Source organism: Pteropus alecto, unplaced genomic scaffold (assembly GCF_000325575.1).
Source record: "Pteropus alecto unplaced genomic scaffold, ASM32557v1 scaffold135, whole genome shotgun sequence".
Taxonomy (NCBI): Eukaryota; Metazoa; Chordata; class Mammalia; order Chiroptera; family Pteropodidae; genus Pteropus; species Pteropus alecto.
In genome coordinates, this window is record NW_006438076.1 from 2,278,171 (window position 1) to 2,304,179 (window position 26,009).

Below are 26,009 nucleotides of genomic sequence, written 5' to 3' on the forward strand. Positions count from 1 at the left end.
TGATACACGGGAGAAATTTTAGTTTGATGTCTTGACTAGAAGCAAAAGCCATAAGATGATCTGTTTGATGGAAGAGATAAACCTTGCAGAGTTGCCAGTTATTTGTAAATATTAGCTCCATAAAACCACTCATTGTATACTTGTCCAATTAACATTTACTGAGCACTTAACTCTACATCAGGCCCAGATGACTTATTGAGATTAATCAATTTAATCTTTGCAACAGCTCCATGAAATAGGTACTATTTTTATGCCATTTTTTAGTTGGGGGAACTGAGGTATCACACAGGTATATTTCAACAATCTACCCAAGGTAAAACTGAGGTATGGTTAAATAACCTGTGAGAGGTCACGCAGCTATTAAGGAGCACAGGTAGACTTCGAACCCAGGCAGTCTGACCCCATAGTCCCTGTTTCTGATCCACTAAACCGCAGAATTTCTGAAAGTAGTGGGTGGTCCCCACAATGAGGCAGAACATCTGGAGTCTTCATTTATTTACTCCATTATCCCTCTTTAAAAAAAAAAAAGAAATGCATACAGGACGAATAGAAGGGATGAATAGAGAGAACACAGAGGATTTTTAGGGCAGTGAAACTACTCTGTATGATACTATAATGGTGGCCACATATCATTATACATTTATCCAAATCCATAGAATGCATAACACAAGAGTGAACCCTAAGGTAAATTAGGAACTGTAGGTGATAATGATGTGTCAATGTAAGTTTATAGATTGTAATAAATGTCCTACTCTGGTGTGGCTGTTGACAGTGGAGGAGGCTGTGCAGAGGTAGGAGTAGATGTATATGAAAGCTCACTGTACTTTCCTCTCAGTTTTGCTATACACCTAAAATTGCTCTAGAAAAATAGAGTCTATTAGAATAAAGATGTGAAAAGTAGTAGTTTTCTTGTAGACCACTCTACTGATGTCCATTTGCCCTCTGTGTTCAGCCTAATCTTAAATATTCTGTAACAGTTATTACAGAATATTAGCTTTTGACATGTTGCAAACCTTGAGTCTAGGGGGATCTCAAACTAGATACCCATGTGCTAAATATGCCCCCACGTCCTTGAAGTGGTCTTGTGTTTAAGGATGCCTTTAGAAGAGGCACACGCTGTGCATTTTGGCCTTGTCTCCACCTGGCCATTTCACATATGTAGTATCTGCCTAGACCCTGAAGGCACTTGAGTTTGCTCCCTTGATCTAACCCTACTCCTATAAGAGGAAGCCCAGACAAATAAAACAGACTGCCCAAGTTCAGAGCAAATTAATGGCAGAGTCTGGAATAGATCCCAGCTCTCCCAACTCCCAGACCAGTGCTCTTCCAAACCACAACAAAAGAAGAACCACGGCAGAGTCCTGGCCATTAGAAAAAAGAAAGAAAACAAACATGAAGCACCATAAGAGAGTGTGAGGAGGCTGGAGATGGAACAAAGAACGCTTAATGGTTCCCAGCATGTCAAGGTCCCCTCCCGGTGAACTTGACTTCTGCTCTCACAGCAGAAGTAACTGCATGGCTGCCAAGTCACCACTGTTTATCACCTCGCCTGAAAAGTGGGAGCACTTCGGATGGGCCCCCTACCTGCCCATTGAGGCAGAAGAGGTAAGGCTGCATTGTGGCACTTTAATTGAAGCCTTCAAAGAAGAATCTGGAGCCCAGCACTTTCTCTCAGGCCCCGCACAGAAAGGCCAGGAGGAGAGCTGCACAAAGCTGGCCCTGGGCTGCCTTCAGATTGTGCCTAAGAGTAGCTTGTAGCTCTGGAGAACTTTTAATAGAAATCTGCGGAATGAAATGGGCTACAGCTGTTTGCCTTGATAAATATATTTTATGCTACATGCCTTAGCCACCATCTGTTTGCTGATATGAGCACTTCTTCGTGGCAGCTAAGGAGATATCATCAAAAAGAATCGCAGGAGATGGGTTCCAGCAGGTAGAGGGGGAGAGGGCGACAGGGCAGGGCATCTGTTTTCAGGCTGAAAGGGGCTGGCCTGGGGATAAAGGAGATGGAGGGCAGGTGCAGAATGAGGTTTCACTGGGCGAGTCAGATAAGTCACCCACTCATGCAGCGTTCAACAGTTCACCAAGATGCTCTCGTTGCCATCCTAGAGTCCTCAGTCTCTCCTTCCTGCACCTTCCACTTTTGACTTCTAAAACTAAACTCAAGGTGATGACAGCAATCACAACAGTGCCAATCTCTGAGTGAACACTGGCCCGCAGTGAGCATGCCCAGTGGCCCCTGTATGAGCGGCTGCTCACCTAAGTCAGTCTGGTGAGCCAGGAGCTTTAGGTTCCCTGCACCTGATTCCACTGCCTGCTGAGCCCACCTCCCAACTCCTCTAACTAGAGTTGAGTGAGGAACAGACAAGCAAAGGGGCTGAGGCTAGTGCCTTGCAAATAATGCAGCCTATTCTGGGTCCAAACCAGTTCACAAAGTATTTTCAGAACACCTCTGCCTATCCCTGTGACCACACAGCACTGTTTTAGGCACTGAGGATAAAGCAGTAAATAAAACAGAAAATGAAAATACCTGTCTTCATGTATCTTACCTTCAGTGAGGAGGTAGATAAACAATAAGCAGGATTAGAGAAATGATCCATATATGCTTAGAATGGATATGAGGGAGGAGGGATTTACCTATTCTGGAACACTAAAATATTTTCATGAAAGGCAACAGATTTGCTCACTCTTGAACCATCAAAGCAAGAGAATACAGAAGTTACCTTAAGAGAAACCAGCATCTACCAGGGAAGGCTAAAATACTTGGAGATTTCTGACTTCTGTGTACAGAACCTATGCAAATTTGTCTTTCCTCCTTCCTTTCATTCTTCCTCAGTTAAAAATGTGAGAGGCCAGTATGACTCACCACTTTACTAAGTGGGTCCTCTTTCTGGCATCTCCTACCCCTCTGTCTCCCACCCACCAGCTCTCCCACCACTCTGCTGAGAAAAATGAGAAAATGCAACTGCTGGGAAATGGACTAAGTATGTGTCTATCCTGCAAAGCGCTGACCCCCGGAGCATCTCCCAGACCCCTTCTCCTTTCTCCACCCTACATGAATCGTGTTGGGGAGGAATGTGGCTCTGACCTCTCCTGCTGGCAATACAAAGGCCAATGCCAGGACCAGCTGACTTCCAGAGCCATCTTCCTCATCCCACTGGGGCTGGGAACTATAGAAGAACCAGGTGGGGAGCAAGTTTTAATGTTGGGAGCAGGGGGCAGAGCAAAGGGACAGCCCAGAGTCAGGCTGAAATGAAAGGAAACGTGGATCTGTGATAGCATAAAAAAGGGGCGCAAGCTTTTAAAAACATATTAGTCAAAGGCAAGCTGGGCCGAGCACCTGCTGCTCAGTGCCACCTCCTCCCAAGGATGTGGGCAGGGTGACTGCTGATGCCATGCTTGGAGACGCTCTGACAGAAGGCACTAAGTCATTGTGTACTAAAGATTGTGATTCAGGGTCCAAGAAACCAAGCGCTTTGGACGCGCTTCAGAACTGCTGGCTGTTAATCGGAGCCAGAGCAAGCCTCCAGCGCCATGAGAGCACCAGCCCCCAATATTAATGAGTGTTTCCATGGCGCTTGATATTTTGCAATTATCTTTTCTAACACATCTGCCTTAGCAGAAGTAGCAGTCCACATGTAAATCTTTCTACCTTCCTCAGTTCCTGCCAGACTCTGAGGAAGAGACCCTGGTTCCCTACATATCTTGAGAGAAAATTAGTATGGCATGTTAATTCCTGACTTTGCAGCCTCTTCTGTCCACACTCAATTGCTGGCTCCATACTCACTTCTTCCACTCCTCTGTCCGCATTTCAAGGCCAGCTCAAGACAAATTCAATCCGTTCATTCATTCATTTACTTATTCATTCCTCAAATATTTGTTGAGTACCTACTGGGCGCCAGGCACTGTTTTAGGCACTGAGGATACAGCAGGAAATAAAACAGAAAATCAAAATGCCCATCCTTGTGTACCTTACCTTCAGTGAGGAGGTAGATAAACAATAAGCAGGTACATGCTTAGTGCTATGAATAAAAAATAATGCTGGGTAAGGGATAGAGAGTGCTTGGGGAGGATAGTATTGTAGATCTAGTGATCCAAGGCCTGATATCTGAGCAGAAATCTGAATGGAATGAGGGAGTAAGTTAGAAAAAACCTCCCAGGCAGAGCAACCAGCAGGTGCAAAGGCCCTGAAGTGGGAAGACACGGAGAGTTAAGAAACAGCAAACAACAGTGTGGTCGGACTGGAGCCAGTGCAAGGGGCTAGTTGTCATGGTAACACTTGTAGTCATAGAGAAAGCCAGCCTCTGATCAGAAGCCCTTCCTTTTCCAGCTGGTTCAGCACCACCCGACCACTCTTCTTTGACTTCTAGCTGGTCCTGCCTGAAGTGGCTCACTTGGACCTTGCCAACAACTATTTTGTAGCTTCACCATTTCACATACTTGTGTTTTCTTTACCCAGAGCAGATGGGTAAAGCAAATTTCCTTCCAGATTTCTTTCTGTCTGTCCCAAGCCCCATGGTTATCACATCCTTCCTGTCTAACATCCCAAGCGTTTTCCCCATTCCCCCTTGAAACCGAATGTTGTGAAGGCACCGCATCCCATCACTCATATGTTCCAGTGAACTCACGCACATACTCAGGAGCTCTTACGTTTTTAGCTTTAACTTCAATCAGACAATGGCGCCACTGCTGAAGTTCATGTTAAGCAATAATCCTTCTTTTTCAAGTGCATTTATTCACTCAGGTGTTGTTGCTTAATTCGTTAGCCATATTTTTAATCAGCTATGTGCTAGACTCTGTGCTAGAGGCTAGGGATGATCAAGACAGGTTCCTTCGATCCTATCTACTAGACAGATAAGTTATAATAAAATAAGTAAATACTAACACAAAAACATGAATAAAGGGTCGTGAGAGCACAGAGGACAAAGCAATTGGTTTTTAATTCTCTATGGAGAAGACAGGGAAGGCTTTGGAGTGGGAGAGTGACATTATAAGTTGGCATCGGAGATGAGTAGGAGTTTACCAGGGAGAGCAGAGAGTGAAAGACATTAGAACAGGGGTTCTCCACTGGGGGAAGGGGGGCAATTTTATCTTCACTGGTGATATCTAGAAACGTTTTTGGCGTCAGGGTTGGCCTCTATTGGGTAGAGATCAGGGATGTTACTACACATTCTATAATGCACAAAACAGTCCCCCATGAACAACTGCCTGTCCCAATATGTCAATAGTGCCAAGGCTGAAAGACTCCACATTAGTGCCAAGGCTGAAAGACTCCACAAAGGGAACAACATGTAAAAAGACATCGAGAATATGAGGGTTGGGCAAGTTTAGAGAACAGTAGAACTTAAGGGTGAAACAGAAATATAGAGGAAATGAAGGCAATGCAGGAGAGGATGCTGGGAAGGTAGGTTTGATCCATAGAGATAAAGCTCTCTCGTATACCAAACTATGAAATTTTGCTTCATAGATAGCCAGGAGGCAATTAAAAGAGAAGGCTAAGCAGATAAAAATGACATTTGCTGAGCCTCTACTCTGGGTCTTTACTATATTACCTCTAATTTTCTAAAGATAGACAGAGAGACCCAGTAGGCAGCTATTATTTCTACTTTACGGATGACGAAACAGAGAAACCAGCACTCAGAAACAGGAAGTGCTTGCTCAAGGTCAGCCACAGGGATAGTGACAACAAGCATCCAGATTTAAGTGAGACTTATCCAGCTCCTGAGCCAGGAATGTTATTGAGCAAAACAGCCTTTTCCACTGTGAATCCACACCAGCTCCCACAGAGAGTCATTCCCACCCACTGGCTGTACCCACAGTGCTTTGAATACGGCAGGTATTGAGTGAAACCCTTCTGAAGGAAGGGAAGACTAGGTCACACATAGATTTATTTGGGAATCAGATGGCATGATTCTATTCTTTCTATGCACTGACATATTGTGTGTCCCAGGAAACATGCTTTAATTATCTCTAGAAAACAAGCATTTGATGATCTTTCCTTTTTATTTTTTTTTTCTCTTGCTTCCCTGCCTGCCTGCCTTCCCTCTTTTCTTTCTTCCTTCCTTCTTTCCTTCTTTTTTTCTTTCTTCCCCTTGAAAGGGTGTGTTTGGAAAATATGCAAAACTCATTTCCATTTCTTCCTGAGCACATAACCAGATGAAATTTTCCAGCTCTCTTTGTGACCATGTGACTGAATTCTAGCCAGTGAGATCTCAGTGAAAGAGACCTGTACCTCATCCAGGTGTGGCCCGTATGCTATTCTCACTCACTTCTCCCATCAGCTGCTGCACAAAGAGGAGGTGGAGTGTCTAGGTCAGTGGAGACACAGATGGAAGGAGCACAGGCCCTTGGCCCCAGGAGGCCTGCCTGCCAATCTGTTATTTCTGCACTAGGCTTAATATAAATGAAACATTTTTATTGGCTAACCTTACTGAGATTTGGAAATTTGTTTGTTGCTGTATCAAGATTTTCTTGTCTTACCTAATCTAGGGAACATAAAAGAGAGGTAAATAACCTAGAACTGAGTTTCCCACATATGCAGAAAATTCTAGCAAGTGGCAGAAGTCCAGAAATAGGCATCATCCAGGAATCAGTGTCCTCCCAAATGTCTGTTTCACTATTTCACGATCTCTAGTATGTGATTTTGTCATCCAATCTGCCTCCAGATTTAAGCATCCATCCACATTCCAGGCAGAAAGAAAGCGGAAGCACAAAGTAGAAGTTCTCCAGAACTGAGTCAGTGTATGGAAGGGCTTGCCGAGAGCCCCACCCAATGACTTCGGTTCCCTCTGTGGGCCATGCTCCTTGCAAGAGAGGCCAGAAAGACTCATCATTTTACATGGCATCTGGCTACCCAGGACAAAATCAGGGTTCATTAGTAAGGAAGGAAGGAGAGTGGATAATGAGTGGGAAGCTAGGAGTCTTTGTTTAAAAAAGGAGGGAAATAGTGGTTTTAAATCAGAAGATATTGCCCAGACTGGTTATGTGGTTACTGGTTATGTGGTTGCTGGCTGCTCCTTTATGTGCTAGGCTGCTTCTGGCTTCAGTGGCCTAAGAGGTCAAGGCATGGGTATTTAAAGTGGCTCTGCTCTGGGAGACCCCCTTTCCTGATGACCTCTGAGGCACGATGTCTTCCTCACTCATCCCTTGCACTAAGCCCTAACCCTCTGCACACTCATGCTCACCTCATTTCTCAAGAGACCATTTTGCTAAAGCAAAACCTCTCTCCGTTCCTTCTTAGCCCTCCTTGCAGCAAAATCTCCCACAGCGGGGAACAGCCAGGAGCCGCCCCGTGGCACCCTGGTGTGCCAGGTATCCAGAGAGGTAGCTGCTCTGGCGCTCCCGAGCACCGGCTGCTTTCCTCCTCCCAGTTAACACCACAAAAACACACATTCTCCTGCCATCAGACTCAGCCAGTTTCCAAGTCGTGTGTGGAATCAGCACTGCTCTCTCTGGCTCTCCTGCTTGGTATTGCTAAATGCCGTTCCCTGTGGCACTCAGCACAGACCTGCGGAAAGAAAATAACACAGAATTAACCTTAAACACAGGTGTGGGAGAGAAAAAACAGCTTTACCAAAATGAGAATAATAAAAGGCCAGTAATCACCCCTTTAACATGAGCACTTTGAGGTGCCTCATGGGGGAAAAAAAAAAACTGTGCTGGCTTTTCCAATTTTCTAATAGGACTTACTGCAGTTGATTAATCCCTCTTCTTCCTACCTGCAAGCCCAGGCAGCAACTGCAAAACGGCAATCAGGCTGTCCTGACACCTGTTCCCTAGGAACAGGCATGGAGAGTGGCCTTCCAACTCAGCAATGCAAGGGCCATGAACCGGGGCTGGCTCCTGGAGCCCACGCGCTGGGCACCAACATGCTGGGGTTTGATATAATTTAATAACTTCCCAGCGGGTCATACTGCCTCTTTTTGTTTTCCTTTTCCTATTTAATTATGTCTGATTCCTCTTTCTTATACAGAAAATATCTTGTTCACCCATCAAGGGGCCTTCAGTAATCTTGGGCAGTGCTTCTTAAATGTTAATAAACATACACATCACTTGAGGATCTTGCTAAAATGTAGACCCCCAATTCAGTAGGTCTAGGGTAGGGCTGAGATTCTGAATGTTAATGAGCTCCCAGGTAGTGCCAATGCTGCCGGTCCCTGCGTCATACCTTTGCTCTGGCATCATTGGCAAATGCACTTGGATTGGGTTAAGCAACTGAGATTTGAAGGCGTGTGTGTTAGTGCATGCTCTGGAGTGGAGTCAAGACCTGGATGGAAGGCCCTGTGACTTTTAAAATTGCTGATTCCTGCACCTCAAAAGGTCACAGGTCTAAGATTTAGAGGCACATTCGAAGTCAGAGCACACTGACAAATGAACTACTCATGGAACACCAAGGCGTATGCCAGATTCATTGTTTCCAAGAGGCACTGCTGACCTCACACAGGCTGTGCGTAGGTGACTCTTCATTGTATGGTAGACCAGTGGAGAGCTCTGCTCACAAGTGGCCTCCCAAGCAGAGGGGGGTCAAAGAACCGTATGTTTCCTTCTCTCTTTGATATCAATAAATGACTTGTCAACAGCATCCCAAAGACTGATGATCTTGGGAAACTAAGGCAGGGCACAGGGTGTTTACCAGAGCACAAACCTGAAGGCCCTTTTCTTTTAAACTAGCCTCACGATGATTACCTGACAAAGTGAGAAATAATAGTATCCAGCCTAGCACTGCTTTGCAAAGTGCCTATGACCCCTTTCCAAGCACGTACCAGGCACCGTGTGAAAGGACATCTGGAGTCTAGAAAATCCTCAGCAATAAATTGAGCCACTTAATCCACCCAGTTCTTCTCCCCTTGCCCTGTCTTCTTTCTCTTCTCCTAGACACAAAGCTCCCTCTTTCTCTCCTAGATTTTTCCAGTTGTTCATCTTGTCCTTGCTGCACTTTTTGGATATGGCACATTCTATCAAATTAATTACAACCGTGTGACTTTAGTTTCTCTTGTCTCTGTTCTGACTTTGGCCAAATCAAGTAGGATTCTTCCACTCTAGCCTCTCTCTCTCAGGTGATGTCGTCCATCCCATGGTTTCAAATGTCACCTGTCCACTGAGGAACCCAAATCCATATCTCTAGTCCAAAGCTGTCCTCAGCATTCCAGACTCAAATATCCACAGGCACATCAAATTCAAGGTGCTATTAATTGCACTGATTATTATATCTAAAAGAGTAAAGGAAATAAATCAATAAAACTTTGCTTTTTAACCCCTGCCTCATGAAATAACACAGTCGTCCATCCAGCTGCTCTAGCCAGACACTCCTCTCCTATCTCAATCAATTTTCAAGTCCTGTAACTTCCATCCTGCAAACTGCTATAGAACCTGCCATGTTTTTGACTATTTCAATATCTTCACATAACCTTTCCCTCTCCTTGGGTACTTTTCCTCCTCTTCTTGAATAGCTTATTGTTAACAACCTCGGGGACTATGTCCCAATCTTCTTCGACTCTCTGACAGTGTGTTACTCTCTGTTGCTGAGTGGCATGAGAAAGTGATGTATGAATGATTGAGTTAGGAAAGGCTCTTAGTAAGTTGAGAGTTTTAACCAGAGCTATATTGTCCTGGGAATTTGTCATTTAGGCAACACTGTTGGGGACGCTGATAGTTTTCCCCCAGGAAAATAATTCCCAATTATTCCAAGAAAGAAGAACTACCACCATGACTCAGCACAGAGCAGTAAGCCGTCCACTCGTGATGTTTTATCTCTCCAGAGATCATGTCCCTGCAGGTGAAAGTTTACCACACAAATTCCCCTCTGACTTATTTCTGGTCAACAGGGACGTAGGAGAGATAGAGATTGTGTGGAAGAGGTTAATGAGTCCATGTGCTGGCTGTTCTGGCAGTATCGTTTTTCTCTCCTATGGCTGCTCCTCCTTTTGCCTAGGAACCCCTCTTCTACAAGAGTCCTTCTAGTCTGTGAAGTGCAACCCAGTTTTCTACAGTGTCTATACCACACATTCCATTTACAGCAGCCAGGAGCTGATAAATGACATAAACAGGTCGCATAATTTCGTATAAACCAGAATTTCAAGACTGGATTTCGAAGTGCTGGGTCTGTCACTTGCCTGTGGCATGAAGGTGAGCAAGTTACTTAACATCTCCAAGCCTGTGTCTTTATTTATAAAATGGATCCCTGCCCACTTCAGTTATTATGCTACTTATTGGAAGTAATGTCAGCCATTTTTATAAACTCTAAATCATGTTACAAAAATAAAGATTAACACTACTGATAACAGTAATTAGTTATAAAGAAGTTTTTTCTGTTTTCGTTTTTGTTTGGGAGCTGGTTACAAACCACTTCAAAATTATTAAACATTGTAAAGAGAAGAAGATGAAACAGAGAGAAGATGTTAATGAGTCATAAAATGAAGATGACAAAGGCTCCAAGACAAGAGAGTTTGGTGATAGGAAGCAGCTGGCACTCAGATTCTGGGAGTGGGAGTAACAAAAGGCGGATATAGGTGTGTAAGCAGCATCACTTCATGCAGGCTCTCAGAGGTCCACATTAGGGAAGCTGGTGTTTTCTGAAGACCATGGAAGCCATTAAAGTGTTTTAAGCAGAGGAACATCGTGATAAAGTTTTCATTTAAGAAAGTCATTTATGCTGCAGTGTGGATCCTGGACCCCAGCTGGTCAAAACTAGAAGTAAGGAAACCAATTTGGAACTCTGTGGCAGTGACCCAGAGATGGCAGTGGCTGAGGCTTGAAGTGTAGCAGTGGGGATGGAGAGTGGTGGATGGATTCAAGAACAAAATGGCAGCAGAATCAATATGACACAATTTCACCTCCAAAGTCTCAGCTCCGTAACTGCAAAGGACTGCCTCTGGGAGAGCAGAATAGATTAGCAAGAAGACGCCAGATTTCTAATCAAAAGATCTATATTTGATGCTTCATGGGTTTGGGCAAGTTGCCTAACCTCTCCAAGCCTCTGTTTCCTCATCTATAAGATGGGGATGATAATAATTGCCCTGCCTCACGTACTGGGTAGTTGTCAAGCTCATATCCAATACGATGCACGAGATGTGCTTTGTAAACTGCCAAGCAGTGCAGGATTACAAAACAGCCATAATATCCTTCAGAGACCCAGTCAAGCCAAACACAAAAGAAATAGAAGAGGAAAAGAATAGTCAGCTCCTCATCTAGGCCTTCTGCTTGATGCTTTCTTGGCCTACAACGACTTATATTAGGCCAGAATGTATTTCCATGGTTTCTTAAACTTTATAAAGCCTTTCGTAGTGAGAAAACTTTGTGAGAATCTTATTAGACACAGCAAAGACCAAAATCAGCACTCAGCTCAGATATAAAAGCTTTAGGAAAAAAATAAGGATTTCTCTAGAGGCTCTATATGTGCTTAAATGGCGCAGAGAGCTAAATTGTGAAATTACAAATGAGATGTGGAATGGCATATTTGATTATACAGAGTCATCTGCAATGCCTCATAACATATAAGAAATTTGAGAGACTGTTTATCTGGCACAGAGCTCCGCAAGGAATCTGCAAAACTGACTGAGTCTAATAGGCACTCAGAAGACAGAGGGCATGTTTGGCGGGGAAAGCACAGCTTATCTTTGTGCCTGGGGCCTCAGTCCCACCTTCTCCCCCGGATTTCAAAGTCTCACATGGAACATGATTTGAATTGACTCATTTGAGAAGAAATGGTGAGATCATTCCTGTTTCACAGGTAATGAGATTGTATCCTAAAATAAGTATAAGGCGTGGTCTCTATTCTCAATCAGTCCGTAAGATATGTGTGTGACACAATTTCTACCTATATGGCCCATGCTAACAGCATGTTCAACGTGCTGAGAGAGACAGGAGAGCAGAGGCTTTGGAACCAGGCAAACCTGCAATTAGACTGTAACTCTGCTGCTCACTGGCCCTGAGGCCTTGGATAAGGCAACTTTGCCTCCCTGAGCCCCGATTTCCTTCTCTGTGAAACAAGGATAACAATGCCTGTCCTATGAGGTTGGTACAATTAAATAAGATGGTCATAGGTGCATAGCCAGAGCTCCCTCAATGGAAATGCTAAATAGCTATTAATACTCTGTGTACTTTTGGGTGGTGCTCACTGCTAGGGATGTAGTAGGAAGTCATCCAGTGAGCCAGGGGCTATACTTGGCCCCCACTGATTCCTGGATCATCACTATGCTCTTCATCAAAGTCCCAAAATTCTCGAGGTGCTTCTGAATCCTAGCCACAGTGTCTCAAGATGCAAATATTATAGCAACAATCTAAGACATCTGTATTTTTCAAAGTACAAAGCAAGCAGATCAGACAAAAGCAATTGCCTTCACCCAACCCAAATTCAGCTGGAGCGCCAGAACCAGTCTTCTCTCTCCATCCAGCCAGTCCTCAAAGGGACCAGAGCTGCTGTGCCTGGGTATCTTCGGAAGACCAGTCTCTGGGGCTACTGGTTGTTGCAGTGGCACCCAGCAGGCAGGTGTGCAGGCAGGAGGCAGTCATGGGAGAGAACAGATTGAGAAGGGCCTTGGGAAGTCTCTGGCACAGATGCCAAGGCAGAAGGGTAATTCTTTCCTGTGCTCCATCTTACCACCCCTGCCAGCAATTCAAGGAGAAAGGCTAGGAATTTGAGGTTGGAGCTGTTCATTTGAATCCAGATCTGTGTAGGGTCTCCTCTTCAGATGCAGGCAATTGAGGATATGACCCTGGAGGTCGATATCAAAACGTATTTATTAAAATCAATGTGCGGAGGTCTACATCACTCCCAACTATAGGAGCTTATGATCTGACTGTAGAAAGCACAGATGAGTCCTGCACAGAAGACAAAGCAAGCATAATAAATCTGTGTTTCTGTATTTGTGCATGTGTGTGTCCATGCATGTGTGTGAAAGCAAGCATGTGTTGGAATAGAGAAAATGAGAAGGTGGGAAATTTACACGTTTTAACTTGATTTTACTTCTTAACCATTATGAAAAAAAAAAAGAGGATGGGACTTGGAGAGAATGAATACAAAGGACACATGCACACAAGATTTAAATAACATTTCTCATTTGGGGGAGGCATTGTTTGCTTAACTTTTTATCTTAGAGTTGATCATAGGAATACACTTTAGAAACTCTGGTACAAGACCCCCCTGGAATATCTAGTCAGTCATCTTTTGGATTGTCCCTAGTGTCTCACCCAAATAAACCCTCTCATGTATGTTAAATACCTACCATGCACAGTGTCCTGTACAAGACTTTATAGAAGATACAAAGTCTAAGATATTTTCTCTGCCACTATGATCAATGACAAAGCTCTCCTGATTTGCTTTGCTAAATTTATCTCCCTCCTTGTCTCCATTGCCTTCATCATGTTTTTCCCAGACCTCCAACTGGTCATCACAAGTGCCAGGTCCTCCAAGACACCTTTCCTGACCCAACCCACAGCTTCTTTCAATGTTCCTCATCTGTGTCCTCAGAGCTCCTGAGCTTACGTTTTTTGTAGCACTTACCATAAGGTATTAAAATAGTTTGTTTTGGGGTCTGCTTTTGGCACTAAACTGATTGTAACTTCTTGAAGGGTTTTGTAACCCCTTAGCACCTAATATCATGTCTGCCACTCAGTAGACACCCTAATGACTGTTTACCGATGTTAGCCACAGCACATTATTCTTACTTATGTACCTGGCCATCTCACCTAGCCGACCGTGGCTACTTAAGGGCAGGACCTGATTTGTCTTCGAAGCCCCAGTGCCTAGCACAGTGCTGGGTACCTAGTTAAGAAAAAGTGAATGAATGAGTGAATTACACATGAATGAATATATCTCTGATTTCTCTAGGACTTCTCTGAGCTCTTTCTATTTCTAAAATAAAAGTCGATGTCTACTCCACGAACGCATGACAATAAGTGCTATTACATTTCTCAGGAGGGTAAGATGACTTTCAGCTAGAACAGTTGGGAGAGGGTTTAAAGAGAGAATGTGATTTCAGCTGGGACTGAAGAATGAGCAGTATTTGTGTATGTTGATGGATTGGGGCGGGGCCTTCCAGGTGGCAGATAGGAAGAGCAGGAGCGAGGAGAGTGCAGAGCTGAGAAAGAGTAACCAGTCACCAAGTTGGTTTTCTGTCTGATCAGTATGGAAAAAGAAAAGAGGTTGGCTCTTTCTCTCCTTCCTCTGTGTCCGCTTCAGAATTTTCAGAGCTAGCATGTTATCTAATTTGTTCCTCACAGGTGATCCTTCGTAACAAAAGATTCTGGACTGGGGGTAAAAAGGTCATAAGATGGCCAACTACCCCAGTTTGCCTGAGAGTGATGTTTTCTCAGGATTCGGGACTTCTGGTATTAAAACTGGAAGTCTCAAGCAAATAAGGATTAGCTCGTCACACTAGCCCTAGTGAAGAGACAGAGAAAATTGACAGTAGCCAAATGAATCTTTTAGAACCACTCTCCACCACTCTCCTAGCATGGACCCCAGTTCCTGATTTATTTTCTCCTTTGAGGACAAAAGAAAATGGGTTTTACAACTGAAGGAAAATATTTCACCCTCTCCACGTAACTTTCTCTCAAGGCCTCTCCTCCCAATTTAGATGTGTCACCTCGGTGCTACAATATGAAGATTGCTATCATTCAGTTACCAATCACTGCGTGGCACTGATCTGTAGTCAACATTCCCAAACATTCAATAAACTTTTTGTTGGTGTGGACTGTGCCGTATTTATCCTTGCAGTGGTATAGATCACAATGCAAATTATCCAGTGCTCATTCATGAGTGAACAGACGCCTTTATTGGTTGGCTTGTTAGTGGTTAGATGACTGCAATTCACTATTTGAATATTTCACAGTAACTAATGGATCCAATCAAAAATGACTAGTGGTGTCCCTCCTCCCAGGAACAATCATCTCTATTCACAGTCCTCCGTTGTAAAGTGCATCGTGTTATTCCAGTTTTTAGTCTCGAGTATCAGCTCTCTAAGGCTGAAGGGCTCAGTAAGCCTTAAACAAAGGAGGCCCCAAATTCCCCAGATGCTCTCTTAGGTTCCGTGATGAGCCAACCAGCTTTCACTAATGGTCCTTGCTGGTGCCGCAGCAGAGCCCAGAGGTGGCAGCGGTGGGAGCCTTCTCTGCAGACTGACTAGAAACCTGGGCCCCATTGGGCCGTGAGGCCCCAGGCAACTCTTGCTATATCGTGATGAGATTTGGGGGAAGGGATGAGCTGAAAGGGGAGGAATTCCAATTTAGGTATAAGAAAAAGATTTTATGCACAAATCAATGTCAGCTCATTGTATTCTTCCCAAGTTTTTATTTTGAAAATTTTCAAACCTACAGATAGTCGAAAGTATAATATGATAAAAATGCACATATACCTTTCTTTCCACTTGATTCATCAACTGCTAACATTTTGCTCTATTTGCTCGAATCCCTCTCTTCACTGATTTTATTTATTTTATTTTTTGCCAAGCCATTTAATAATAATTAGTTACAGATATATTGAAATTTGACTCCCAAAGTGCTTCAGCATGTATCTCCCAAGAACCAGGCATTCATTATCTAAATAAGCACACTGTTTATTTTTTACTCCTAAGACATTGATATAATAACATTATCTAATATGTTGCCTATATATAAATTTTTCCAATTGTCTTAGTAAAGTGCTTTACCATATTTTTTCTGATCTGGAATCCAAACAAGAATCACCTACTCCACGTAATTGTCATTTTTTTTTTAGTCTAGTTAGTCTCCTTAATCTAGGACAGTTTCTTACTTTTTATGCAAGGTGGGGTGGGAGGGGGTCTTTTATGACTGATGCTTTTGGAGTCCAGGTTAACATTTTATAGAATTTAAATTTGGGTATTTGTTTCCTCATTATTAAATTCAGCTTAGATAGTTTTAGTATAAGTACTACATAGGTGTCCTTATATACTTATCCCAGCATATCAAGAAGCTCATAATGTCATTTTATTTCAATATTGATAATGATCCCACAAGGCATCAAAGGCTCAGAGCAAGAACTAATGAGGCAGTCAGGCAGGACATTTTTTTCTGTCACTTGGTTAAGGTGATGTCTGCCAGATTTATCTACCATAAAAGCTCCTCTACCCTTTGTAGAAAATAAGTAATCTATGGGGTGAGACCATGTGAATATCTCATTCTCTAACAGCTTTCATCCAATATTTTATTATCCATTGATGATCTTTCTCTGAATGAAATATTGTGTTGGTGGTTGCGAGTGGTGATTTTTTTATTATTTTTTCTACATATATAAGCTAGCATTCTTCTGTAAAGAACACTACCCCATCACACACGCACACACACACACACACACACACACACACACACATGCTTTTTTGTTAAAATTTATCTTGAAATAAATATTCACAAGAAATTGCAAAAGTATTATAGAGAGGCTCAGTGTATCCAAAATCTAGCTTCCCCAAATGACAACATCCTACATAGTAGATTATGAAAACCAGGAAATTGGCATTGACACATTATGATTAACTAGACTACAGACTTTACTTGGATTTCACTATTCTTTATTTCTAATTCTTGTTTTAATTTTTTAGCATCACTTTGGACTCGTTTTTTATTGTGTTATAATCTATTGTCATTATTCTTTTCGATGCTCAAATTGTCTCAAATTTGGCTAGTGAGAACCCCTTCAAGCCAGCTCCTTGTGTCTTGTTGATAAGTCATCATCAGTCTTTGAGCTATAGTTTGCTTTCTGATACAAGATGTCCCAGACTTGGGACCTGTAATTAGCCATTTCTCCAAGGAGCTCTGGTTTCTTTTAGTGGGAAATGGTATTTAGCAACTAAGATCTGGGTGCTAGGCGAGCTACTGGAGTTTATTGCTTCAAAGCTTTTTCAGTAAACAAACCTGAATTCAGACTGACTCCTCTAATTCAAATCAACATGGCAGGATTTTTCCTCATCTTTTCCTGTCCTATATGTCTAGACCCTTCTCCCTGGTTCTTGTCACTATCAATGCATTTCATTCTTTTGCTAGGTCTTAAAATATATTCAAATTATTGGAATTACTGTACCAATACCACTACCAACAACAAGCCTACTAAGTAAATTCAAGGTGTTTTTACAGTTCTTTTTTTTTAACCCACCAAGGCTACACAGTTAGAATAGTGCTCAAGAGTTTTTGAATGAGTTATTTTTTTCTGTATAGTTATGCTATCCATTTGATATGCGGTTGGCTTCCTTTGTTTGATTTTGTATTCAGTTTTAAAATTTGCGTTTTACTCATCCTTACTGATTTAATTTTGTTTTAAAATGTAAGAAACATTTATATGAGTGTAAGTCAAAACTATATGACAAGGTATACTCAGAGAAGTTTCACTATCATCCCTAGTAGCCCTACCCGCTAATGGGCAGTCATTTTCATCAGTTTCTGGTTCACGCTTCCTGCATGTCCTTTTGCAAAAATTGGGAAACAAGTACGTTTTCGTTTGTTTCTTATATAAAGGTAACATGCTATATGTACTCTTTCACACCTTACTTTTTGCTCTTAACAAGATATCCTGAAAATCATTCCATAGCAATTTGTAGAGAGTGTTTTCATTCTTTTTCAGATTGTGTGCATTCTCTTATGTGGAGATACCATAGATTATTCAACGTATCTTCTATAGTGTGGCATCTAAATTGATTTCAATGTTTTCTTATGATAAATAACATCCCAATAAATAACCTTATCACAAGTAGTTCATATTTTTGGAAATATATCTCAGGTAAATCCCAACAAAAATAATGGCTAACTCAAAAGGTAAATGCAGTTTTGCTCAATATGCAAGATTCTCCTCCACAGGACTGACCATGTTGCTCTCTCACTAGCAATATGAGAGTATAGTTAGCCTCATCGAAAGCGTGTTTTGTCAATCTTTCGAATTCTCTGAAACCGATAGGCTAAAAACAATATCAAAGGATTTTATTTTGCATCTCTCTTATTAAGGGTAAGTTTAAGCAGTTTTTTAAATATGTTTGAAGACCATTTGCGTTTATTTTTCTGTGAAGTGTCTTTCTTCTGCTCATTTTTTTTTCAGATTTTTGGACTTTCATTTCTTGATTTTCAAATATTCTTTACATGCTAGGAAGATATTAGTCCTTTATCGGTGACATATGTTGCAATACTTTCTTGAAGTTTGTTGCTTGTCATTTGACTTCGTAATGTTTTGGCCTTACAAAAAAAATTTCTTTTTTAAATAGTCAAATTTATCAATCTTTTCTCTCATTAGACCTAGATTTTCGATAATGATTTAAAAAGCTTTCCACATCCAGATTGTAAAGAAATGCACCCAAGTTTTCTTTTACTACTTGTACAGTTTCATTTTTTTTCTTTTTCTTTTTCTTTTTTTACATTTAAATCTCTGATCTATTTTGAGTTTATTTTGGGATATGGTATGAGATATGGAAGTATTTTTATCTTTTCCCAAATGTCTATTCAGTTGTCCAATTCTTATTAAAAAGTCATCTATTTCCCAAAACTTCTTGAACTTGGAGGTCTTTTACACTACTCAAGTTCTACAGTTAATATTGGTATGTCAAAACAGAAACCAACACCTGTTCCGCAGCATACTGCCAAACCCTGAAACAAAGACACTGGGGCGGGGGGTGGGGGGGAAGTGGTAAGAGCAAGAGTTAGAAACTCAGTTTCTAAATATATATATTCTTGGTAATATTTTTTAAGAACTACATGCTGATGACAAAAGTTTCAAATAGTACAAAAGGTTGTACAGTAAAAAGTAAAATCAACCTCCTATATCAGATTACGGCCTCTCTAGAAGCAGCCACTGCTGCCAGTTTCTTATGTATCCATCCACATAATATGTGCCTATGCAGACAGGGAGAAAATGAAAGAGAGAGATGCTTTAAATGAAAGAGGATGAAAGTGAGCTCATACTTACTGAAAAATCCTTAAGTGCCAAGCATGCTCAGGTTATCACTCTTCATCATCCAACATTCCTCTGGGGTTCATATTTTCACTCCATTTCATGGATGAGAAAATGAGGTTCAGAGAGGTAAAGTGACTTGTCTAAAGAGCCCAGCTAGCAGAGGAAGAATTCGTATTGGAATCTACACTTTCTTCTCTGTACCATGATGGGTGGTCACTGCAGGTAATGGCTGTCCAGAACTCTGGGAGGCACACTAAACACATTCTTGATAGCCCCCAAAATGCCTTGGCAGTAGGAGCAAAAGAATATCCAGGTTGTGCCAAGAAATGAAGATGCCATGTCATATTCATGTGCTACTTGACAGGGAGCTCACCAAAATGGTAAAAGTGGCTCATGTATCAGGGCAAAATCTCCCATCCCCAAGCACTTTGAAATTGTTTTACAAGCCCTGCTACCAAGAGAGAAAAAAAAAATCAAAAGAAAAACTGGATTGTGTCAAGAAATGTTAGCAGCTATGACTCAAAGATGCATGGGGGGCAGATCTGTTGACTCAGAAGGGTCCATTTCTTAGTCACTTAGCAGCTTTTACCACACTTTAATCTTTTAGAGAAAGAAAGTGATTTACAAAGTAGGGGGAAGTAAAAATAAAGGATTGCAACAGAAGGATTTGCTTCACAACAGCAGTTCATGGCAGCCTGCAAAGAAAATATAGAGGAGAAAGCATTGTTATTCTATTCCGGAGAGAAGGTTTTTGAATACCGAAGTAGATGGGTGTCAATTTTTGTATATTAAAACGTTCAAAACACAGCTCTGTTCTCACAGAAGTTCCCTCTATTGTAGTGGAAATGTATTTGTTCCATCTTTAGGGATTACAGCTCTAAAAGTATACATGCTCAAAGCGGATGAGGGAGGGGAGGTGATGCTTCCCTGGAAAGTTCACAGGCTGTTTTTTGGTTCCCTGGGGATTTTACTGCTTCCGAATTAAGGTCCTTGAACTGCTCTATTCTTTAAGACACTGGAATGTTTGATTGGGATGGGACTGTCCCATCCCAATGGTAACTAAATGGGTACATGGCAGAGTTTTAGTTCATGATCAATCCCACCTACTGCCACCCTATCCCCTTTCTACTACCCCCAATTGTCATCACCACAAAAGATTTTGGAGGTACTCGAATCCTGGATTTTGTACCTGAGCTAGACATGAGTACATTCTTTCTACTTTTGATCACCAACTGCAAACCTGCACTTCCCTTGCAAAGATGCTGTAGACCTTGCATAGATGCCTATCTTTACCCAGATGACTATCTCTGCATAAATGCCCATTTTGCATGAATGCCCATTCTTGTGTGGATGCTTATTTTTGCATAGTTGCTCATACAATTAGCTGTTTGCTCAAGGACAAGCTCTAATCCAATACCTAACCTCTGACCTCTCAGCTTTCTAGTAATTCTCCTTTTCTCCATTTTTTACCTAATTCCCTTCAACTTTTACTCTGCTCAGCTTCTAGCCAAGGTGATATGCCTGTTCCTGTTCAGATTTTTCTCATCTCTACAGTCAAGAATATTCCTCTGATCTTTGCAAGGCTCCATACCCCTTCCCATTTAAAAATGCTATTAAAAATCCATGATTTGGACATGGTTCCATAGTGTAGCAGTTAGCACATCTGCTTTACACATAGAAGGTCCTGGGTTCGTGCCCCAGTGGAGCCAGGGACCATGGTCTACAGCCATGCCACCCTGAACAGCCCCGATGTCTGATCTCGGAAGTTAAGCAGAGTCGAGTCTGGTTAGTATTTGGATGGGAGACCACCTAGGAAGATCAGGTCTGTAGGCATAAATAATGAATGAATGAATGAATGAATGAATGAATATAAAATCTGTGATTTATAGCAAATCTTTCTTGAGTTTTTGAATGTTTCAAATAACTCCATTCTCACCCTTTAGCATCTGTCTACCTATCCAGCAATAACAAGCATATTTATTAGACACTTGCTCTGTGCTAGACACTCTGTGCTAATATGAGAGAAAATGACATTCATATAATGCTTTACAACTTGCAAGGCATTTTCACATCTGTTTTCCCCTATGATCCCCACAATAACCTCTAAAGGAAGAAGAGTAGAAATAATTAATAATCCCATATTACAGACCAAAAATCTAAGGCCTAGAGAGGTCAGGTGACTGCTAGGAACTGACAAGACTAAAAATTCAAACACAGATCATATTGGAAATCTTAGGCACTTTATATTAACCAAAAAGCTTTATGTATGTACACACGCATGCTCCCCTCCCCCCCCAAAATCCCCCCCACACATATTCTATCTTCATAGTTGTAATTAGTTATAAGTATGTTTTTCTGTTTTTCTAATGTGTTTGTTCTGTTTTCATTTTAGTAGACAAGGTCCCCATAGACTGGAGCCCAGAGCGGCTCTCCAAGCTTTGTGCTGGAGAAGGCAAGTCCAATAAATCCATGATTTTTAAGGGTAAAGCAGGATAAAGGGTTTGACATGTACAGACACTGTCCCATCTGAAACTGCAGTGAGAAGTATTGAGAGCCCATGCAGGTGGGCTCCCTGGTGCTTTACCCATTTAATAAGTGTTATGTTTTTGAAGCAATTTCCATTCCATCGTCACTAAAAGAATCAGCTTGGCAGTCTCCATCCCAGTCACACTCCTGCTCCTCAGCATAAAAGCAGTGCACATGAAAAGCCCCCCTAGTGAGCATATAATCATCAAACCACAAACCCATTTTTCAAGGATCCTTCCCCATTGCTAGAGACCTGGATTAATCAGCATGGCTCACAATGGTTTTTGCATCTCTTAATTTACCACCAAACACTCCTTCTCTCCTGAGAGGAGATGTTTTGTTACATGTAATTAGACCATGTACGCAATCCTATGTGGGACTTGTTATTTTTGCACAGGAGGATTACGGAGCTGTCTCCAGGTGGGAAATGGTGACATGCTGTAGGAACAAAGGTATGCTTGTGTTCATTTGCAAACCTCAGCCAATGTGGCGCAGGCTCGGTTGGGGAGATGTTAGGACTGGAGTCATACGTGGGCTCAGCTCCTCTGACTAATTGTCTGGGGCCTGGAGGTTCAGAAGATAATGGCTGAAGCATATGGTCTCTACTGCTTCTAAGATTTTCTGCCTCCTGAGAGCAAGGCCAGCAGCAGCCACCACAGGGTTGAAGGGCCTGGCAGTAACTTCAGAGCCCCTCCTTCCTAAGACACAGTCAAGGGACCAGGAAACCTCTATGAAGAGTAGCATCTGATTGTAGGGAACGAAGAGGTGGCTGGGCTTCAAAGAATGAGTATCCCTGAGGCCCTTCAGCTCCAATCTTGGGCTTTTCCTTGTGAAAACCTCATCCCCCCTAATACTCAACATCACCTAAAAGGGAACTCTTGAAGCTCTCTATTACACCAGAAGCAAAATGAAAAGACAGCACTGAAGCACCATCTGGCCTATTTCAAAAACTCTCTACTAACTCAGTTGGAACTTCCACTCATAGCTCAAATTGTACTGGAAAAAGCTGTTTAGAATTTGGGTCAGTTTGTGAAAAACATACTACATGTACTCTTGTCCTCAGCTGTCTGTATTTTCCTGTTAATGATGTAGAAGCAGGTCCTCTTGGAATTACTTAAGGTCAAGTATTTCACAGAAGCAAGAAACATGCTAGTCAGTCAGGAGGAGGGAGATATTGGACACCAGCCACTAGACCATGGTAGAATGCCCTAAAGTGTGGACATGCTTGGACCAGAGGTTCTTGTTTCCCCGTTTCATCACTTACAAGCTGTGTGACCCTAGGCAAGGCGTTACCTCTCTGAGCCTCTAATTCATCAGACATCTGAGGATGATAATAGCAATAATGTCTGACCAACCTCCCAGAGCCTTGGTGAGGATCAAATGAGATAATGGATGTGGGATTTGTAAACCATTTTCCTCTATAAAAGAAAAGTTCTTGTTATTAATAATACTGACTCTTTCCACTGGTAATGACTCTAATCTGAGAAGTGTGCGGGGAGCTCTTCCAGCACTGCTGTTCTGTTAAGGTCCTTTGCAAAGGAACAGCACCAAGGAGCACAAGTGTGTGCTGTCACTCACTAGGAGACATCCCAGGGGACCGAAGGCAGAGATGCTGGAGGAGAGGCACTGTGGCATCCTGTCCCTCAGGTTTGACACAGCATAATTGTTTTGACATTTGATAAAATTTGTTCTTGCATGGGTCAGGAGAAAGCCCAATACTGATGCTTTTCATCTAATTTCAATTACAGTCATTAAAACTCTTACTCCTGAGTCAAGCCTTTCCAAAAAGCCATCAATGACAGCCCATTACAGATGAGTTATTTATAGCGGTGCATGTTAATTTTACAGTACCACAGACCAATGATTCATGGCTTGGCATTAGTGAGAGACATCATTCACTGAGCTGAGTGATCCCTGACATAACAAGCGCTGCTCCATATCTCTTCAGGGATGATTCAAGGCCTCAGACTTAGAGGCCAGACCCTGTACAGAGCAGGAACAACCGGAGCACCTTGGCCTTGACCCGTTCCACCCAAAGAGATCTTCTGTCCTATGTAAGGAAGAATGGTACAATCTGCTTTGGGATCAGAGTGTGACATCTAAAGGATTTCTGACTGAAATGATGTTTGGCCTGCGCCAGAGTTTCATTTCTCACATTTGCAGCTATTTAGCACAGGCATTTGTTGTTATTCAATAACTCCAAGGGGATATCTGATACTCACCTGGCCTTGATGGGAAAAGATGGCTCCAGAGCCGTCGAAAGCCCAGCATCCTTTTATCCAAACTACTTCAACCTCAGGTTCGTAAGTGCCACTTTGACCGATCAATATTGGGCCTCTTGATTCTTGGTCTATTTGTAGCTGAATTTCTCCCTCTTGATTAAAAATTCACCAAGAGGCAGCCTGACGTGACATTTATGAGTTCCTGGAAGTCCATAAATGTTGAATGGTAGAAATTAGCACCGAGTTATTTAGACAATAAAAAGCAAGAAGCAAGCAAGAGAGCTAATATTCAACACTCCTATGTTTTTGTTGTTTATCTGTGGAGTCTCATGCAAAGTGGAACTAAAACTTCAGACAAAGCACCTCCAGATTTTACCTAACCTTTGTATCAATCCCCACCTCTAAATTAGGCTTCATCCCAAATGAATCTGAGCTGGGCTCAATGAAATTGACTACCCTATTTCCTTCTAACTGTGTAACAACAAGTTGCTTGAAAAAGTTTTCTGCTCTATTTTAATACAGGTCATAATAACAAATATTGAAATCAATTACTTTTGCTCTTTCTTCATATAATCTTAGCTGTGCAATCACTGGGAAAATAGGTTGATGAAAAATAAATTTGTGACTTCATTATTTAGGAGTTTTCAACCACAGGACTATTGCACATTCTATCCATGATTATTTCTTTAAAATTATTTCCTACCCACATCTCAGCACTTTTTTGAGCCTCTGTTCCCTTCTATTAAGCAACCTCTTCAGACTTTCAAAATGTTCTCTCGGTAGACCCTTCTGGGCCATTGATCACAGTTCTGGGAGCTTCGCACACTTCCTGGGAGGCCTTGTTGAGTCTAGGCTGGAGTCAGTGAAGAGACAGGGAAGGTTAAATGACTAAAGCTCTAATCAACTAGCCTGAATGCCATTTTGCTTCTCTCACGGCCCAGCCATCCAGACAGCGGTTTGTAGATGGAATTTCAATTCTGTCAGGTTGCTGCTACATTTTAACCAAATACGATGAGACACTATTCTTGACTCTCAAATAGGGAAACCTAGAAAGGTACTTTATTATGCATGGATGAAGGAAAGTGAACGTGCGGTGGTGAGAGGACAGAATCCAGAGCCGAGCCATTAAAGTTAACTCCAAGCTCTACCATTTATTAGGTTTGTGACGCTGCTCTTTCACCTCTCTGTGCATGTTTCATCTTCTGTGAAATGAGAGTCATGATGGTACCTGTCTCAGAGGGTCGTTAGGAGAGAGTAAACGAGCCAATATCTGAGGGCATTGCCAATCACATAGTAAATGCCATGTAAGTATTTGTTAAATAAGAGACTTTTTGATTTAAGAAATATTTATGGAACACCCACTGCCCACGGTAAGAAATAGTACTAAGCAATGTGAGAAGGTAGAAAATTAACAAAATAGTTTAACCTTTAAAAATAGTTACTGGAGGAGCATAGAAGTACTCAACTAACTGAGATAGTAAGTCTGGTACATGCCGTATGCGGGTCTACTCACACAAGCACAGTGGACATCCAGAGGAGAGAGGAACCATTCTTGTCTGGGAGGGAACCAAGAAGGTTACACAGAGGAAATGCTATTTGAATTCTTAAAGAATGAGTGGTATTTCCAAGGGCAAATAATGTGGGGCTATTGTCGGAAGGCTTTCTCACTTGTGTCTGGCAGAAAGCTATTTCACTTGAGTCCAGCATAAGCACAAAGCCAAATTGCCCGCTCCATGTTTACCAATCCTGCATCTGTTTCCTCTGTGCACTTCATCCCCCAGGTCTACCTGCCTTTCTTCCTCTCTTTCCATCCCTTCCTCCACTTGCAAATTTCTACCACTGGCCTCCCTTCTCCTCCGATTACTTTCCTATTTTACCTCTCTTTTAATCTCAAAAGTAATGTGAGGAATCTTTAAATCAATCAAATAATAGAGAGGAGTATACAATGACGAGCAAAATTTTCTTCCTCCACCCCTACTCCCTAGAGGTAACAGTGGTGTGGTGGTTATAAAACCTGTCCACAAATTTGTGATGCTTCTCCCTCTGAAAGGGGGAATTTATATCCACCCCCTTGAATCTGAGTAGGCTTACAACTACTTCCACCCATAGAAAGTGAAGATGTGACAGTGTATGTCTTCCGAGGCTAAGGCATGAAAGGCCATTCAGCATCTACCTGGTTCAGTCAACACTTGCTCTGCTAGCCCTGAGCTGCCATGTGAGAAACTCAGTTTCCCTGAGACAGCCTTGCTGGGGAGGCTACATTCCGCCACTCTGGGCAATGGCCTCAGCTGGGTCCAGCCTTTCAGCTTTCTCCAATACTTACAGAGTTCCTCTCTTAGTTAATGTATGCCATTGCACAAATAGAACACAATTTA

General features: G+C 42.2%; 1 long non-coding RNA gene across 4 annotated transcripts; it reads right to left on the bottom strand.

Moving 5' to 3' along the window:
* Window positions 1–4,715: 4,715 nt before the first annotated feature.
* Window positions 4,716–25,221, bottom strand: LOC112482508. 4 transcript variants are annotated; one of them, XR_003047327.1, is made up of 4 exons: window positions 25,148–25,221; window positions 23,635–23,836; window positions 18,899–19,581; window positions 4,716–7,507 (listed from the first exon to the last, which is right to left on the bottom strand). It is a non-coding gene; the product is annotated as an uncharacterized LOC112482508 (long non-coding RNA). The 4 variants fall into 4 exon arrangements; XR_003047329.1 differs by lacking the exon at window positions 4,716–7,507 and adding an exon at window positions 12,578–12,713; XR_003047328.1 differs by lacking the exon at window positions 4,716–7,507 and adding an exon at window positions 12,730–12,819.
* Window positions 25,222–26,009: the final 788 nt, after the last annotated feature.